The sequence below is a fragment of the Oncorhynchus masou genome, chromosome 5, assembly GCF_036934945.1.
Source record: "Oncorhynchus masou masou isolate Uvic2021 chromosome 5, UVic_Omas_1.1, whole genome shotgun sequence".
NCBI classification, from domain to species: Eukaryota; Metazoa; Chordata; class Actinopteri; order Salmoniformes; family Salmonidae; genus Oncorhynchus; species Oncorhynchus masou.
This window is the reverse complement of record NC_088216.1, coordinates 82,405,559-82,423,070: the sequence shown is the minus strand read 5'-3', so window position 1 is coordinate 82,423,070 and position 17,512 is coordinate 82,405,559. Positions and strand designations below refer to the sequence as shown.

The following is a 17,512-nucleotide window of genomic DNA, read 5'->3' as shown; positions in this document are numbered from 1 at the left end:
GTCTACTACACCTGTTGTATTCAGCATTTCACTGTAAGGTCTACTACACCTGTTGTATTCAGCATTTCACTGTAAGGTCTACTACACCTGTTGTATTCAGCATTTCACTGTAAGGTCTACTACACCTGTTGTATTCAGCATTTCACTGTAAGGTCTACTACACCTGTTGTATTCAGCATTTCACTGTAAGGTCTACTACACCTGTTGTATTCAGCATTTCACTGTGAGGTCTACTACACCTGTTGTATTCAGCATTTCACTGTGAGGTCTACTACACCTGTTGTATTCAGCATTTCACTGTGAGGTCTACTACACCTGTTGTATTCAGCATTTCACTGTAAGGTCTACTACACCTGTTGTATTCAGCATTTCACTGTAAGGTCTACTACACCTGTTGTATTCAGCATTTCACTGTAAGGTCTACTACACCTGTTGTATTCAGCATTTCACTGTAAGGTCTACTACACCTGTTGTATTCAGCATTTCACTGTAAGGTCTACTAAGGTCTACAACACCTGTTGTATTCAGCATTTCACTGTAAGGTCTACTACACCTGTTGTATTCAGCATTTCACTGTAAGGTCTACTACACCTGTTGTATTCAGCATTTCACTGTAAGGTCTACTACACCTGTTGTATTCAGCATTTCACTGTAAGGTCTACTACACCTGTTGTATTCAGCATTTCACTGTAAGGTCTACTACACCTGTTGTATTCAGCATTTCACTGTAAGGTCTACTACACCTGTTGTATTCAGCATTTCACTGTAAGGTCTACAACACCTGTTGTATTCAGCATTTCACTGTAAGGTCTACTACACCTGTTGTATTCAGCATTTCACTGTAAGGTCTACTTCACCTGTTGTATTCAGCATTTCACTGTGAGGTCTACTACACCTGTTGTATTCAGCATTTCACTGTAAGGTCTACTACACCTGTTGTATTCAGCATTTCACTGTGAGGTCTACTACACCTGTTGTATTCAGCGTTTCACTGTAAGGTCTACTTCACCTGTTGTATTCAGCATTTCACTGTCAGGTCTACTACACCTGTTGTATTCAGCATTTCACTGTCAGGTCTACTACACCTGTTGTATTCAGCATTTCACTGTAAGGTCTACTACACCTGTTGTATTCAGCATTTCACTGTAAGGTCTACTACACCTGTTGTATTCAGCATTTCACTGTAAGGTCTACCTACACCTGTTGTATTCAGCATTTCACTGAGGTCTACTACACCTGTTGTATTCAGCATTTCACTGTGAGGTCTACTACACCTGTTGTATTCAGCATTTCACTGTACGGTCTACTACACCTGTTGTATTCAGCATTTCACTGTAAGGTCTACTACACCTGTTGTATTCAGCATTTCACTGTGAGGTCTACTACACCTGTTGTATTCAGCATTTCACTGTAAGGTCTACTACACCTGTTGTATTCAGCATTTCACTGTAAGGTCTACTACACCTGTTGTATTCAGCATTTCACTGTGAGGTCTACTACACCTGTTGTATTCAGCATTTCACTGTGAGGTCTACTACACCTGTTGTATTCAGCATTTCACTGTGAGGTCTACTACACCTGTTGTATTCAGCATTTCACTGTAAGGTCTACTACACCTGTTGTATTCAGCATTTCACTGTAAGGTCTACCTACATCTGTTGTATTCAGCATTTCACTGTAAGGTCTACTACACCTGTTGTATTCAGCATTTCACTGTAAGGTCTACTACACCTGTTGTATTCAGCATTTCACTGTAAGGTCTACTACACCTGTTGTATTCGGCATTTCACTGAGGTCTACTACACCTGTTGTATTCAGCATTTCACTGTAAGGTCTACTACACCTGTTGTATTCAGCATTTCACTGAGGTCTACTACACCTGTTGTATTCAGCATTTCACTGAGGTCTACTACACCTGTTGTATTCAGCATTTCACTGAGGTCTACTACACCTGTTGTATTCAGCATTTCACTGAGGTCTACTACACCTGTTGTATTCAGCATTTCACTGTAAGGTCTACTACACCTGTTGTATTCAGCATTTCACTGAGGTCTACTACACCTGTTGTATTCAGCATTTCACTGAGGTCTACTACACCTGTTGTATTCAGCATTTCACTGTAAGGTCTACTACACCTGTTGTATTCAGCATTTCACTGAGGTCTACTACACCTGTTGTATTCAGCATTTCACTGAGGTCTACTACACCTGTTGTATTCAGCATTTCACTGAGGTCTACTACACCTGTTGTATTCAGCATTTCACTGTAAGGTCTACTACACCTGTTGTATTCAGCATTTCACTGAGGTCTACTACACCTGTTGTATTCAGCATTACACTGTAAGGTCTACTACACCTGTTGTATTCAGCATTTCACTGAGGTCTACTACACCTGTTGTATTCAGCATTTCACTGTGAGGTCTACTACACCTGTTGTATTCAGCATTTCACTGTAAGGTCTACTACACCTGTTGTATTCAGCATTTCACTGTAAGGTCTACTACACCTGTTGTATTCAGCATTTCACTGTAAGGTCTACTACACCTGTTGTATTCAGCATTTCACTGTAAGGTCTACTACACCTGTTGTATTCAGCATTTCACTGTAAGGTCTACTACACCTGTTGTATTCAGCATTTCACTGTAAGGTCTACTACACCTGTTGTATTCAGCATTTCACTGTAAGGTCTACAACACCTGTTGTATTCAGCATTTCACTGTAAGGTCTACTACACCTGTTGTATTCAGCATTTCACTGTAAGGTCTACTACACCTGTTGTATTCAGCATTTCACTGTAAGGTCTACTACACCTGTTGTATTCAGCATTTCACTGTAAGGTCTACTACACCTGTTGTATTCAGCATTTCACTGTAAGGTCTACTACACCTGTTGTATTCAGCATTTCACTGTAAGGTCTACTACACCTGTTGTATTCAGCATTTCACTGTAAGGTCTACAACACCTGTTGTATTCAGCATTTCACTGTAAGGTCTACTACACCTGTTGTATTCAGCATTTCACTGTAAGGTCTACTTCACCTGTTGTATTCAGCATTTCACTGTGAGGTCTACTACACCTGTTGTATTCAGCATTTCACTGTAAGGTCTACTACACCTGTTGTATTCAGCATTTCACTGTGAGGTCTACTACACCTGTTGTATTCAGCGTTTCACTGTAAGGTCTAATACACCTGTTGTATTCAGCATTTCACTGTCAGGTCTAATACACCTGTTGTATTCAGCATTTCACTGTCAGGTCTACTACACCTGTTGTATTCAGCATTTCACTGTAAGGTCTACTACACCTGTTGTATTCAGCATTTCACTGTAAGGTCTACTACACCTGTTGTATTCAGCATTTCACTGTAAGGTCTACTACACCTGTTGTATTCAGCATTTCACTGTAAGGTCTACCTACACCTGTTGTATTCAGCATTTCACTGAGGTCTACTACACCTGTTGTATTCAGCATTTCACTGTGAGGTCTACTACACCTGTTGTATTCAGCATTTCACTGTACGGTCTACTACACCTGTTGTATTCAGCATTTCACTGTAAGGTCTACTACACCTGTTGTATTCAGCATTTCACTGTGAGGTCTACTACACCTGTTGTATTCAGCATTTCACTGTAAGGTCTACTACACCTGTTGTATTCAGCATTTCACTGTAAGGTCTACTACACCTGTTGTATTCAGCATTTCACTGTGAGGTCTACTACACCTGTTGTATTCAGCATTTCACTGTGAGGTCTACTACACCTGTTGTATTCAGCATTTCACTGTGAGGTCTACTACACCTGTTGTATTCAGCATTTCACTGTAAGGTCTACTACACCTGTTGTATTCAGCATTTCACTGTAAGGTCTACCTACATCTGTTGTATTCAGCATTTCACTGTAAGGTCTACTACACCTGTTGTATTCAGCATTTCACTGTAAGGTCTACTACACCTGTTGTATTCAGCATTTCACTGTAAGGTCTACTACACCTGTTGTATTCGGCATTTCACTGAGGTCTACTACACCTGTTGTATTCAGCATTTCACTGTAAGGTCTACTACACCTGTTGTATTCAGCATTTCACTGAGGTCTACTACACCTGTTGTATTCAGCATTTCACTGAGGTCTACTACACCTGTTGTATTCAGCATTTCACTGAGGTCTACTACACCTGTTGTATTCAGCATTTCACTGAGGTCTACTACACCTGTTGTATTCAGCATTTCACTGTAAGGTCTACTACACCTGTTGTATTCAGCATTTCACTGAGGTCTACTACACCTGTTGTATTCAGCATTTCACTGAGGTCTACTACACCTGTTGTATTCAGCATTTCACTGTAAGGTCTACTACACCTGTTGTATTCAGCATTTCACTGAGGTCTACTACACCTGTTGTATTCAGCATTTCACTGAGGTCTACTACACCTGTTGTATTCAGCATTTCACTGAGGTCTACTACACCTGTTGTATTCAGCATTTCACTGTAAGGTCTACTACACCTGTTGTATTCAGCATTTCACTGAGGTCTACTACACCTGTTGTATTCAGCATTACACTGTAAGGTCTACTACACCTGTTGTATTCAGCATTTCACTGAGGTCTACTACACCTGTTGTATTCAGCATTTCACTGTGAGGTCTACTACACCTGTTGTATTCAGCATTTCACTGAGGTCTACTACACCTGTTGTATTCAGCATTACATTGTAAGGTCTACTACACCTGTTGTATTCAGCATTTCACTGAGGTCTACTACACCTGTTGTATTCAGCATTTCACTGAGGTCTACTACACCTGTTGTATTCAGCATTACACTGTAAGGTCTACTACACCTGTTGTAGTCAGCATTTCACTGTAAGGTCTACTACACCTGTTGTATTCAGCATTTCACTGTGAGGTCTACTACACCTGTTGTATTCAGCATTTCACTGAGGTCTACTACACCTGTTGTATTCAGCATTACATTGTAAGGTCTACTACACCTGTTGTATTCAGCATTTCACTGAGGTCTACTACACCTGTTGTATTCAGCATTTCACTGAGGTCTACTACACCTGTTGTATTCAGCATTACACTGTAAGGTCTACTACACCTGTTGTAGTCAGCATTTCACTGTAAGGTCTACCACACCTGTTGTATTCAGCATTTCACTGTCAGGTCTACTACACCTGTTGTATTCAGCATTTCACTGTAAGGTCTACTACACCTGTTGTATTCAGCATTTCACTGTGAGGTCTACTACACCTGTTGTATTCAGCATTTCACTGTGAGGTCTACTACACCTGTTGTATTCAGCATTTCACTGTAAGGTCTACTACACCTGTTGTATTCAGCATTTCACTGTGAGGTCTACTACACCTGTTGTATTCAGCATTTCACTGTGAGGTCTACTACACCTGTTGTATTCAGCATTTCACTGTAAGGTCTACTACACCTGTTGTATTCAGCATTTCACTGTGAGGTCTACTACACCTGTTGTATTCAGCATTTCACTGTGAGGTCTACTACACCTGTTGTATTCAGCATTTCACTGTAAGGTCTACTACACCTGTTGTATTCAGCATTTCACTGTAAGGTCTACTACACCTGTTGTATTCAGCATTTCACTGTAAGGTCTACTACACCTGTTGTATTCAGCATTTCACTGTAAGGTCTACTACACCTGTTGTAGTCAGCATTTCACTGTAAGGTCTACTACACCTGTTGTATTCAGCATTTCACTGTAAGGTCTACTACACCTGTTGTAGTCAGCATTTCACTCTAAGGTCTACTACACCTGTTGTATTCAGCATTTCACTGTAAGGTCTACTACACCTGTTGTATTCAGCATTTCACTGAGGTCTACTACACCTGTTGTATTCAGCATTTCACTGTAAGGTCTACTACACCTGTTGTATTCAGCATTTCACTGTCAGGTCTACTACACCTGTTGTATTCAGCATTTCACTGAGGTCTACTACACCTGTTGTATACAGCATTTCACTGTAAGGTCTACTACACCTGTTGTATACAGCATTTCACTGTAAGGTCTACCACACCTGTTGTATTCAGCATTTCACTGAGGTCTACTACACCTGTTGTATTCAGCATTTCACTGTAAGGTCTACTACACCTGTTGTATTCTGCATTTCACTGTAAGGTCTACTACACCTGTTGTATACAGCATTTCACTGTAAGGTCTACACTACACCTGTTGTATTCAGCATTTCACTGAGGTCTACTACACCTGTTGTATTCAGCATTTCACTGAGGTCTACTACACCTGTTGTATTCAGCATTTCACTGAGGTCTACTACACCTGTTGTATTCAGCATTTCACTGTAAGGTCTACTACACCTGTTGTATTCAGCATTTCACTGTAAGGTCTACTACACCTGTTGTATTCAGCATTTCACTGAGGTCTACTACACCTGTTGTATTCAGCATTTCACTGTAAGGTCTACCTACACCTGTTGTATTCAGCATTTCACTGAGGTCTACTACACCTGTTGTATTCAGCATTTCACTGAGGTCTACTACACCTGTTGTATTCAGCATTTCACTGAGGTCTACTACACCTGTTGTATTCAGCATTTCACTGAGGTCTACTACACCTGTTGTATTCAGCATTTCACTGTAAGGTCTACTACACCTGTTGTATTCAGCATTTCACTGTAAGGTCTACTACACCTGTTGTATACAGCATTTCACTGTAAGGTCTACTACACCTGTTGTATTCAGCATTTCACTGAGGTCTACTACACCTGTTGTATTCAGCATTTCACTGAGGTCTACTTTACCTGTTGTATTCAGCATTACACTGTAAGGTCTACTACAACTGTTGTATCCAGCATTACACTGTAAGGTCTACTACAACTGTTGTATCCAGCATTTCACTGTGAGGTCTACTATACCTGTTGTATTCAGCATTACACTGTAAGGTCTACTACAACTGTTGTATCCAGCATTTCACTGTAAGGTCTACTACACATGTTGTATTCGGCGCATGTGACAAATAACATTAGATTAGATCATACCCCTTCCGATCTTTAGGACTGCCTGGACAGTAAAGGTGTGAATGTCTGAGGCTATATAATGGAGGAATGCTATAGTATGTTAGTATAGATGGTAGAGCAGGGGTACTGACTGGCAGATGGAGTTGGGGCTGAAGAGGTGCGTTCCACTGGGGAGGAGCAGGGCAGGCAGGGCTGGACGGCTGAGGTAGGGCACCACTCTCTCTGTAAACACAACATACAACCCATTAGCCTACAGTTCATTAACAATAATAGATTGTACTTTTCTATACACCCAAAACACTTGACATAGTAAGGGGGAAGCCTCACCTCACCCACAAATCAAAGTACAGGTAAGAGTTAACAACTCAACCAACATATTCGCTATCAACCACGTTTCATGAAGCTGCCCTTAAACCTAGTAGTAAAGTCTGTTATTACACAGTAATGGAGTCGTGTCGTCGCCCCCCCTCCCCGAAACGTATCACAAAGAAATGTCCTTTGGAGGGCTAAACATTGACAGTGGATCTTAAAGGTTTAAAGGGATCATCGGTCACACATTCAATCGTCATCATCAATTCTTCGAATTCATTTTAATCTGAAAACTAATCAGAACTCAATCCGATAAGACCATGGATGGGTAACACCGAGGAGGATTGGCATAATGTGTCTGCTACGGTTGCCTGGATAGACAGAGGACTAGAGAGAGAGAGGACTACACATCCTTGTCTGGCCAAGTCCCAGTTTGTCCTTTCTGTCAGTGTGTGTTGTCTGTCTGTCTATGGGAGAATCTCGATTGCATTCTCCTCGCGTCCTCTCTCCACGACTCCTCCTCAAAACTAATTTATGAGGAGGTCAGAGGGGAGGGACCTCTGGCTTTCTCGTCCAATGGGTTTTGAGGAGGCTGCGAAGACATAGGACGCGAGGAGAATGCAATCAGGGGAGGCAGGTAGCCTAGTGGTTAGAGCGTTGGGCGAGTAACCGAAAGGTTGCTCGATCGAATCCCCGAGCTGACAAGGTAAAAATATATCATTCTGCCCCTGAACAAGGCATTTAACCCACTGTTCCTGGGCCGTCATTGTAAATAAGAATTTGTTCTTTACTGACTTGCCTAGTTAAATAAAGGTTAAATTGAGATTCTCCCTATATGATTGAACAGTTCACAGTGAAAGATGTTAAAGTGGACAGACTGGACTGTATGACAGAGAGCCCTGTCAGTCTATATCATCACAGCTGAGCTCGGGAGGATCAGATCACACAGCTGGACAGTTCAGCCACAAGCTGAACAAAACAATCAGCTCATGGAGCAGCTCAATCACGGAGAAGCTTCAGAGAGAGACAGAGAGAGCAGGTATTATGATTGCAGCATTAGGACCACAGAGACGTACCTTCTGCTTTGGGGAATACACATGATAACCTTGTTGTGTACTGCTGGCTTGGTAGTTATGACACATATATCTCCACGAAAACAGAATGATGCTGTCCACACCAATCTTGGTGTTCTCTGGCAAATGCCAAACGTCATGCACGGTGTTGGGCTGTAAGCACAACCCCCACCTGTGGACGTCAGGCCCTCATACCACCCTCATGGAGTCTGTTTCTGACCGTTTGAGCAGACACATGCACATTTGTGGCCTGCTGGAGGTCATTTTGCAGGGCTCTGGCAGTGCTCCTCCTTGCACAAAGGCGGAGGTAGCGGTCTTGCTGCTGGGTTGTTGCCCTCCTACGGCCTCCTCCACGTCTCCTGATGTACTGGCCTGTCTCCTGGTAGCGCCCCCATACTCTGGACACTACGCTGACAGACACAGCAAACCTTCTTGCCACAGCTCGCATTGATGTTCCATCCTGGATGAGCTGCACTACCTGAGCCACTTGTGTGGGTTGTAGACTCCGTCTCATGCTACCACGAGAGTGAAAGCACCGCCAGCATTCAAAGGTGACCAAAACATCAGCCAGGAAGCATAGGAACTGAGAAGTGGTCTGTGGTCACCACCTGCAGAACCACTCCTTTATTGGGGGTGTCTTTCTAATTGCCTATAATTTCCACCTGTTGTCTATTCCATTTGCACAACAGCATGTGAAATTTATTGTCAATCAGTGTTGCTTCCTAAGTGGACAGTTTGATTTCACAGAAGTGTGATTGACTTGGAGTTACATTGTGTTGTTTAAGTTTTCCCTTTATTTTTTTGAGCAGTGTATAACCAGCCAGGTCACAGGTGAAATGATTTGCTGTATTCCTAAACAAAAACAGTACATCAACAATTGTACATGATAACTTCCATAATTAAATAGCATATTTTAATTTTACGTTTACTATGTTACTCATTTTTTTGCTTCGTAGCCAGAGCAAAAGCTGCCGCGTGACTGGTTATGTGCTGAATGCATGGCCTGTCCTGTCGTGGCCTGTCCTGTTTTGTCCTGGCCTGTTTTGTCCTGTCCTGTTTTGTCCTGTCCTGTTTTGTCCTGTCCTGTTTTGTCCTGGCCTGTCGTGTCCTGTCCTGTCGTGTCCTGGCCTGTTTTGTCCTGTCCTGTTTTGTCCTGTCCTGTTTTGTCCTGGCCTGTCGTGTCCTGTCCTGTCGTGGCCTGTCCTGTCGTGTCCTGTTTTGTCCTGTCCTGTTTTGTCCTGGCCTGTTTTGTCCTGTCCTGTCGTGTCCTGTCCTGTCGTGTCCTGTCCTGTTTTGTCCTGTCCTGTTTTGTCCTGTCCTGTCGTGTCCTGTCCTGTCGTGTCCTGTCCTGTTTTGTCCTGTCCTGTTTTGTCCTGTCCTGTCGTGTCCTGTCCTGTTTTGTCCTGTCCTGTTTTGTCCTGTCCTGTTGTGTCCTGTCCTGTTGTGTCCTGTCCTGTTTAGTCCTGTCGAGTCGTGTCCTGTCGTGTCCTGTCCTGTCGTGTCCTGTCCTGTCCAGTTTAGTCCTGTCCTGTCCTGTCCTGTTGTGTCCTGTCCTGTTTTCCAAATGTAATGTTTTTCCCAAGAATATCCGTACTGTCCAGTCATGCTGATCCTCATCCTTTCCCGCTCATCAACTTGGATAGAGTCAAGGATATGTTTTGTATTATTCTAAAAGGCCGACTGCAACACACAGCATGTTTCCAATCCCCTTACATTGGATTTATGATAGAGTTACACTAAGTAAAACAGTCTTGTAACAGCTTCTTTTTACAAAGTAAAAATGGTATCAACCCGGTCAAATTATTAACATGAGCGCCAATCAATGGGAATAACACAAACTCATCATGACACTATTGTTGTTCTGAATTAAATTAAATCAACCTCTTCGTCCTCACTTTCAGTTAGACCTCATTTTAAATTAGATTGAAATAACTTGCAAAATCATCGCCCATTCCTTCAGTGGGCAGGAATCGTTGACGTCGCTGGATAGAGTCAAGGATATGTCTTGCAGTATTATAAAGTCTTACTGCAACATGTATTCATTTCCCTTCCGATAAATGTGATTAGTAATAAAGTTATAGTAAATAAAACCTTCCTAAGCTGTTTCTTTTTCCAAAGTAAATTGTAAAAGAGAATGGTATTAACCCTCAAGGCACTAATTATTTGCTGCTGATAAATAGACATAATAAAGTCATTATTGTCTCTCGAAATTAAAATCAACCTCTTCACCCTCCTTATCTTTCAGTTAGGCCTAATTCAAATGTAATTGTGAAGTAAGGGGCACAATTATCCATCTGTCATTCATTCAGTGAGGAGAGAGAGTCACATTAGCGCCTGGCTGGGTACCAATGTCCTACAGTAGATTGCCTTGGGGGTTAAGTTGGGTATAATTTAAATAATAAATAAATTAAAAACAGGTAAAAAAAAAAACTAAATATTTTTCTGTTTGTGATTTCAAAACTTTGACAAAATGAGCAGTATAAAGTACAAACATTTAGGAAATGTCAGGAAAGAAACAGGACATTGTTATTTTTCAATTAAATCAAAGCGTCAGTGCCCGTTAGCCCGTGGAGGTTCCAGTGTTAAGAAACCTAAGGTCTAACTGTCTGTGTTATTTTTTCAGTGACTGCATGCCATGTAAACAATGTAAAGCCAGTAGACTAAATATGCAGAGGACTGTCTCTACATTGTGTTCACCTGGTGGGAAAGAGGCATACAGCACTACTGTATATTGTTGGAACAACACAATCATGGCAATAGACCTAGCTGTAGCCTTTTCTGGTCAGTTCTCAGCTGACACAGGTCAAGTTGGTCGATTAATTAATTAATTAATTAATGTGTGTGTGGGCAGTGGATGTGATCTTGTTTGCCAGCTCTGTGACTCACTGATGGTACTTGGGTGAAAGTGTCATTACCCTTCAATCCCGAATACTGCTCTTCTATTCTGAGATTCAACCAACCTTGACAACAGTAGTGGAGTAGACGGATCTGATCTGGCAGTGTCAAACCTGATGGCCAGGCTCCATGAAATGAAAGGCTCCTCTTTACAAGAAAAACAAATCTGCTAACTAACCAGCCTAGTGGTTAGTTAGTACCAACGGGACATGTAAAGGTAGCAATGATCTGACACACCATGTGTTAGCCAGTTAGCAGGCAACCTAGCAGCTAGCATGTCTAGCTAACGTTATTCTCTTACCTTCGTGGTTGACATGTTTAACGTCACATTTGACTCCCGTAAATTCGAGCACTGCTAGCACTTTAACACAGTGCGGATTTCCGTCACTCACGAATAGTTTCATCTAGCTGCCTCTAATTCAACTGCTTTTGGACTGAAATACCTAGATATAACTTGATAAAGTACTGGAAATTACAAGAAAATATAAATATCTAACAGCATGTAACTCCGCCGGTAAGTGCTATGCAACGCGCTGATGCAACCAGGGTTCAGTTGCACTTTTTTTGCAAATGGCGCACATTGAAGTTTTCTGGAGTTTATCAACACATGTGTTAAACCTGTAAAAGCAGACTGTGAAGGACCACAATTCCCATCAGTGCGTATTGAAGCGACGCTACAACAAACTGACGCGCTCCTTACACAAAATATGATTGGTTCATGCAAAATCACGTGGGATATTTGGAACCAATCGGTGGCCAAATATGTTGATGCAACCGAGAGAGATCTTTTTTTTATCTTCTGAACGAGAACGAGAATACACAGGGAGTGAAGATACAAGTCTTGTATGCAACTGTGCGCATTTTATACCCATCGAAAGCTCAACTCGATGTTGTTTTTAAAAAGCTACGTCACGTGACAGAGGACAAATTGCCTGACGACTCAAACGGAATTCTTCCGCTGCCCTATCAGAGGAGGAACTGACGTCCGTGGGCGTGGCGTAGCGTTTGACGTGTTGAATGAGTTTGGGTAGCCAGGCAAGAGGAGAAAGCGACCATGCTGAAAATATCGCAAGGCACTGGAGGATGCGGATGCGATCATTTCGGTGGATATCGTTCGCTCGCTAGTGTACCCTTGGGATCACCGTTTTTAATAGCAAAATAATTGATGACACACACCGCACCGACCACCTAAAGGTGAGAAACTGCTTGTTTTTGGTTGTTCTAGCATTTAGAGACACATATTTATATATTTTATTCTGCAAAGTAATTTAGAACATTTAAAATATAAATGTTTTTTTGTTATGTAGTTCAGAAGTTGTCTGTTAGCCGATGTATTAGAATTGTCAGTTACTATATAGCCTATAAGTTATTGAGTCCTTTTGCAACTATATCTTTCATTTCAAAGCTCGTGTGGGGTTATTATTGTCAGTAAATAATACACATTGAAAACACCAGAAAATCAGGATTAAACAACTCTGTAGTCTATGAATAGACCTGCACTTTATAATAGCAAATCATTTCGTGGTTGTATGTAGTCAGTAGTACTTTGGTGAAATTGCCAAGTTAAACTATTTGCAGTATTTATGAGGGTCTATCCCAAGCTGTTGTGGTGTCTGGAGGAGCGGAGCAGGTGTAGGCTTCTGGGTGATATAGGTCATCATTAGCCCTTACTGACAGAGAGGCTCAATTTAAAATGTCCACTATTTTTTTATTACACACATTGTTTTGTTAGTGCTATCAAATTTGAATGCTCATCATTTCAATTTTTTTCCCTCAACCATAACACAACACAAGAATGTAACATTTTGGACCAGTTATCTTCATATTGTTTTCGACATCCTGTATGATTTTGTTTCGTTTCGGGTTGTAGGGTGCCGTCTTTCGGATGGGACGTTAAACGGGTGTCCCGACTCTCTGTGGTCACTAAAGATCCCATGTCACTTAAAACCTTGGTGTCCTGGCTAAATTGCCAATCTGGGCCTCATACCATCATGGACACCTAATCATCCCCAGCTTCCAATTGGCTCATTCACCCCCCCCCCCCCTCTCCCCTGTAATTATTCACCAGGTCGTTGCTGTAAACGAGAATGTGTTCTCAGTTAACTTACCTGGTAAAATATTTTTTTCAAATCTCTTGAAAATGTACTTAGAACAGGATATGAAGCATAACTGAGGTGTCCTTTGAGGTTGTGGGACTGAGGGAACTCAGCTTTGAGGTTTTAGATGCACTGAGGCCATCATCACACTTATTCAGTTGTTCTATATTTCATCACTGCAGTAGAATAGTATTTTAGCATTCTCCATTTTCTCCATCCGTTTTTCTCAGTTCAAACACAGAAACTATGACATCATAGAATCTATAAAAGGTTTGAAGCAAGTGTGACTAAGACTGTCAGAGAAGGCTCTTTGTTTGAAGCCTAGCCTACTGCACATTTGCATGTTTCACTTACACTACTTTGACTAAAGGTACAGCCAATAAGAAAATCACATGATAATATGCAATGGAAACAGTTAGAAGCATTGTGTTTTCTTTCCATTTGGTCATCTTTCTCTTTCTCTCTGTCTGAGCAGAGTGGAGGGGTATCCTACGAAGTAGGTTTGAAAAGGTAACGAGGTAACTTTGATCAATTCTAAGTTCAACCGTTTTTTAAGCTCAGTTCTATCAGTTTGAGTGTCTGGAGCAGTGACTTTTTATGGCGAGAGAGAGAAGTTGCACAGGACAAAACAGGACAGGACAAAAAAGGACAGGCCACAGGCCAGGCCACAGGACAGGACAAAAAAGGACAGGCCACAGGACAGGACAAAACAGGACAGGACACTATAGGACAGGACACAACAGGACAGGACAAAACAGGACTGGTCAAAACAGGACAGGACACTACAGGACAAAACAGAACAGGCCACAGCAGGACACTACAAGATACACTACAACATCCACAGGCGTTTCAGCTGTTTATACTATACACTACATCCACAGGTCGTTTCAGCTGTTTATACTATACACTGTGCTCTGAAAATGTTTCTCTGTGTTACTACAGTGTTTGAGTTTGCACTGTCTATAGGGAGGTTTAATGCACTGCAATGGTCCCTGGCCACATCACACACTGTGTGACTGATTCACACTGCGATGTTACTGTTGCAGAAAGTGGGTCTTTGACTTGGCTGATAGCTTGTGACAGCTCCCTGCCTCCCTCCCATCCCTGGTGGATCAATGGTCTCTGTGCTCTTCATCAGCAACATCAATGGATGAGCTGCAGGCTTCTGGGATGGTGCATGGAGGCCAGTGGGAGTCAGGTTGAATTCCAAAATCAAATCAAATCAAATTTTATTTGTCACATACACATGGTTAGCAGATGTTAATGCGAGTGTAGCGAAATGCTTGTGCTTCTAGTTCCGACAATGCAGTAATAACCAACAAGTAATCTAACTAACAATTCCTAAACTACTGTCTTATACACAGTGTAAGGGGATAAAGAATATGTACATAAAGATATATGAATGAGTGATGGTACAGAGCAGCATAGGCAAGATACAGTAGATGGTATCGAGTACAGTATATACATATGAGATGAGTATGTAAACAAAGTGGCATAGTTAAAATGGCTAGTGATACATGTATTACATAAGGATGCAGTCGATGATATAGAGTACAGTATATACGTATGCATATGAGATGAATAATGTAGGGTAAGTAACATTATATAAGGTAGCATTGTTTAAAGTGGCTAGTGATATATTTACATCATTTCCCATCAATTCCCATTATTAAAGTGGCTGGAGTTGAGTCAGTGTCAATGTGTTGGCAGCAGCCACTCAATGATAGTGGTGGCTGTTTAACAGTCTGATGGCCTTGAGATAGAATGGCACCCTATTCCCTTCATAGTGCACTACTTTTGACCAGGGCCCATAGGGCTTATATAGGGAATAGGGTGCAATTTGGGACACAAACCTCAGACTGGGGCTTTCAGCCAATGATTTGTGCATCTATAGGTTCAACCAGCCTCTCGACTCTGCAGCCACAGGTTGCTGTGTTGGAGTGCTGCCGGCGTTCAAGAGAATTCTGGAACTGAAAGATTGGTTCTTATTCTAACCCATTACTGGAAAAAAGGACGAGATTTTTCTCCTTTCATGTCTTATAAACAGAGATTTATACACCTTGCACTCTTGTTCACCAGAAAGGAACAGTAAGAGCGACAGCCGACAGTCCGTCCTGTTCCTCTGACGTCAGAGACATTTTAATAACAAAACATACAATGAAAGGTAAAGTGATGTCAGGTTGACTTCGTCTTTCTCCCAAATGGCACCCTTTTCCCTATTTAGTGCACTACTTTTAACCAGGGCCAATGGTCAAAATGTCTTATTTAACTAGGCAAGTCAGTTAAGAACAAATTCTTATTTACAATGACGGCCTACACCGGCCAAACCCAGACGATGGCTGGGCCAATTGTGCGCGGCCCTATGGGACTCCCAATCACAGCCAGTTGTGATACAGCCTGGATTCAAACCAGGGTGTCTGTAGTGATGCCTCTAGCACTGAGGTGCAATGCCTTAGACCACTGCGCCACTCGGGAGCCCCTGAGTGCAGTAGTACACTAGATAGGGAATAGGGTGCAATTTGGGACGAATACTTATTGTAATGCTAAGCTTCCTGTCTCTAATGGTCCTAAAAAAAAGAGAGCATGCTGTGAACCTTTTATGGCCCTGCTGGGGAGTTTTAGAAAGCATTAGTAAGGATTATAAATTACAACACAATTGCATAAACCTACGCAAAAAAATGAAGTCATAAGCTTACATTTTTTTTTTAATGATATAAATCTATTTCTCAAACACAAGTCTCACTATGACATCCAAATACATGGAAAGTGAAAACCGTTTATTAAATTAATATCAACCTATTTCTGAATAGTCCAGTGAAGTTTGGGGGATATTTCCAGAAATTCACATGCTACAAAGGTGTCGAGCAAATCAGTCAAGTCATTTCGTCCTTATTGAGTCACAGACACAGGCTGAGGATGATTGCAACATGGATTTACAATAATGCCGTGTTCTACAGGTTAACAAAATGTATTGGAGCAGATCCAGCCTCTCTCTCACACTCACACACACACAGTCACGTTGTATCCACATAGGATGGAGTGTCATTGCAGGGCAGGGAGGGCCAACTGTGGATCAATTAATATACATTTTGTAGGGGTTGATAAAAAAAAAAAATTGTAACGATAAATCAAGTGTGACGTTTTAAAGTGGAAATTACAAACTTTAGAAGCTTTTTTTTTAAACTCGAATACACAAAACATTTCCATTTCCTGAAAATTCTCTGCGGCAGCATAGTGATCAACTGAAGGAAGTACATCTGTACATGCATGGCCCACGCCACCACATCCTTGATGAAACCAGCTCCACAACTAACTGAGTATTGATGTTGCCAGCTCCACAACTAACTGAGTATTGATGTTGCCAGCTCCACAACTAACTGAGTATTGATTTTGCCAGCTCCACAACTAACTGAGTATTGATGTTGCCAGCTCCACAACTAACTGAGTATTGATGTTGCCAGCTCCACAACTAACTGAGTATTGATTTTGCCAGCTCCACAACTAACTGAGTATTGATTTTGCCAGCTCCACAACTAACTGAGTATTGATGTTGCCAGCACCACAACTAACTGAGTATTGATGTTGCCAGCTCCACAACTAACTGAGTATTGATTTTGCCAGCTCCACAACTAACTGAGTATTGATGTTGCCAGCACCACAACTAACTGAGTATTGATGTTGCCAGCACCACAACTAACTGAGTATTGATGTTGCCAGCTCCACAACTAACTGAGTATTGATGTTGCCAGCTCCACAACTAACTGAGTATTGATGTTGCCAGCTCCACAACTAACTGAGTATTGATGTTGCCAGCTCCACAACTAACTGAGTATTGATGTTGCCAGCTCCACAACTAACTGAGTATTGATGTTGCCAGCTCCACAACTAACTGTATGGCTCTGGAACATACACCTGCCATATATTTGGATCGCAGACAGTACTATATTCACACTATATACCAGCATGGGGGGTATTCACACTATATACCAGCATGGGGGGTATTCACACTATATACCACTATGGGGGTATTCACACTATATACCACCATGGGGGGTATTCACACTATATACCACTATGGGGGTATTCACACTATATACCACTATGGGGGTATTCACACTATATACCACCATGGGGGGTATTCACAC

General features: G+C 41.8%; 2 protein-coding genes across 6 annotated transcripts in view; one reads left to right on the top strand and one right to left on the bottom strand.

Moving 5' to 3' along the window:
* LOC135540385 (cytochrome c oxidase subunit NDUFA4-like) overlaps positions 1-17,512 on the bottom strand; it is a 166,018-nt gene that overhangs the window by 7,555 nt on the left and 140,951 nt on the right. The gene's annotated exons all lie outside the window — the stretch shown is intronic.
* LOC135540384 (rho GTPase-activating protein 27-like) overlaps positions 12,191-17,512 on the top strand; it is a 90,954-nt gene continuing 85,632 nt past the window's right edge. For all 5 annotated transcript variants that reach the window (XM_064966997.1, XM_064966998.1, XM_064966999.1 and 2 more), the window contains exon 1: positions 12,191-12,465. The gene's annotated coding sequence lies outside the window, so the exon portion shown is untranslated. The remainder of the gene's footprint in view (positions 12,466-17,512) is intronic.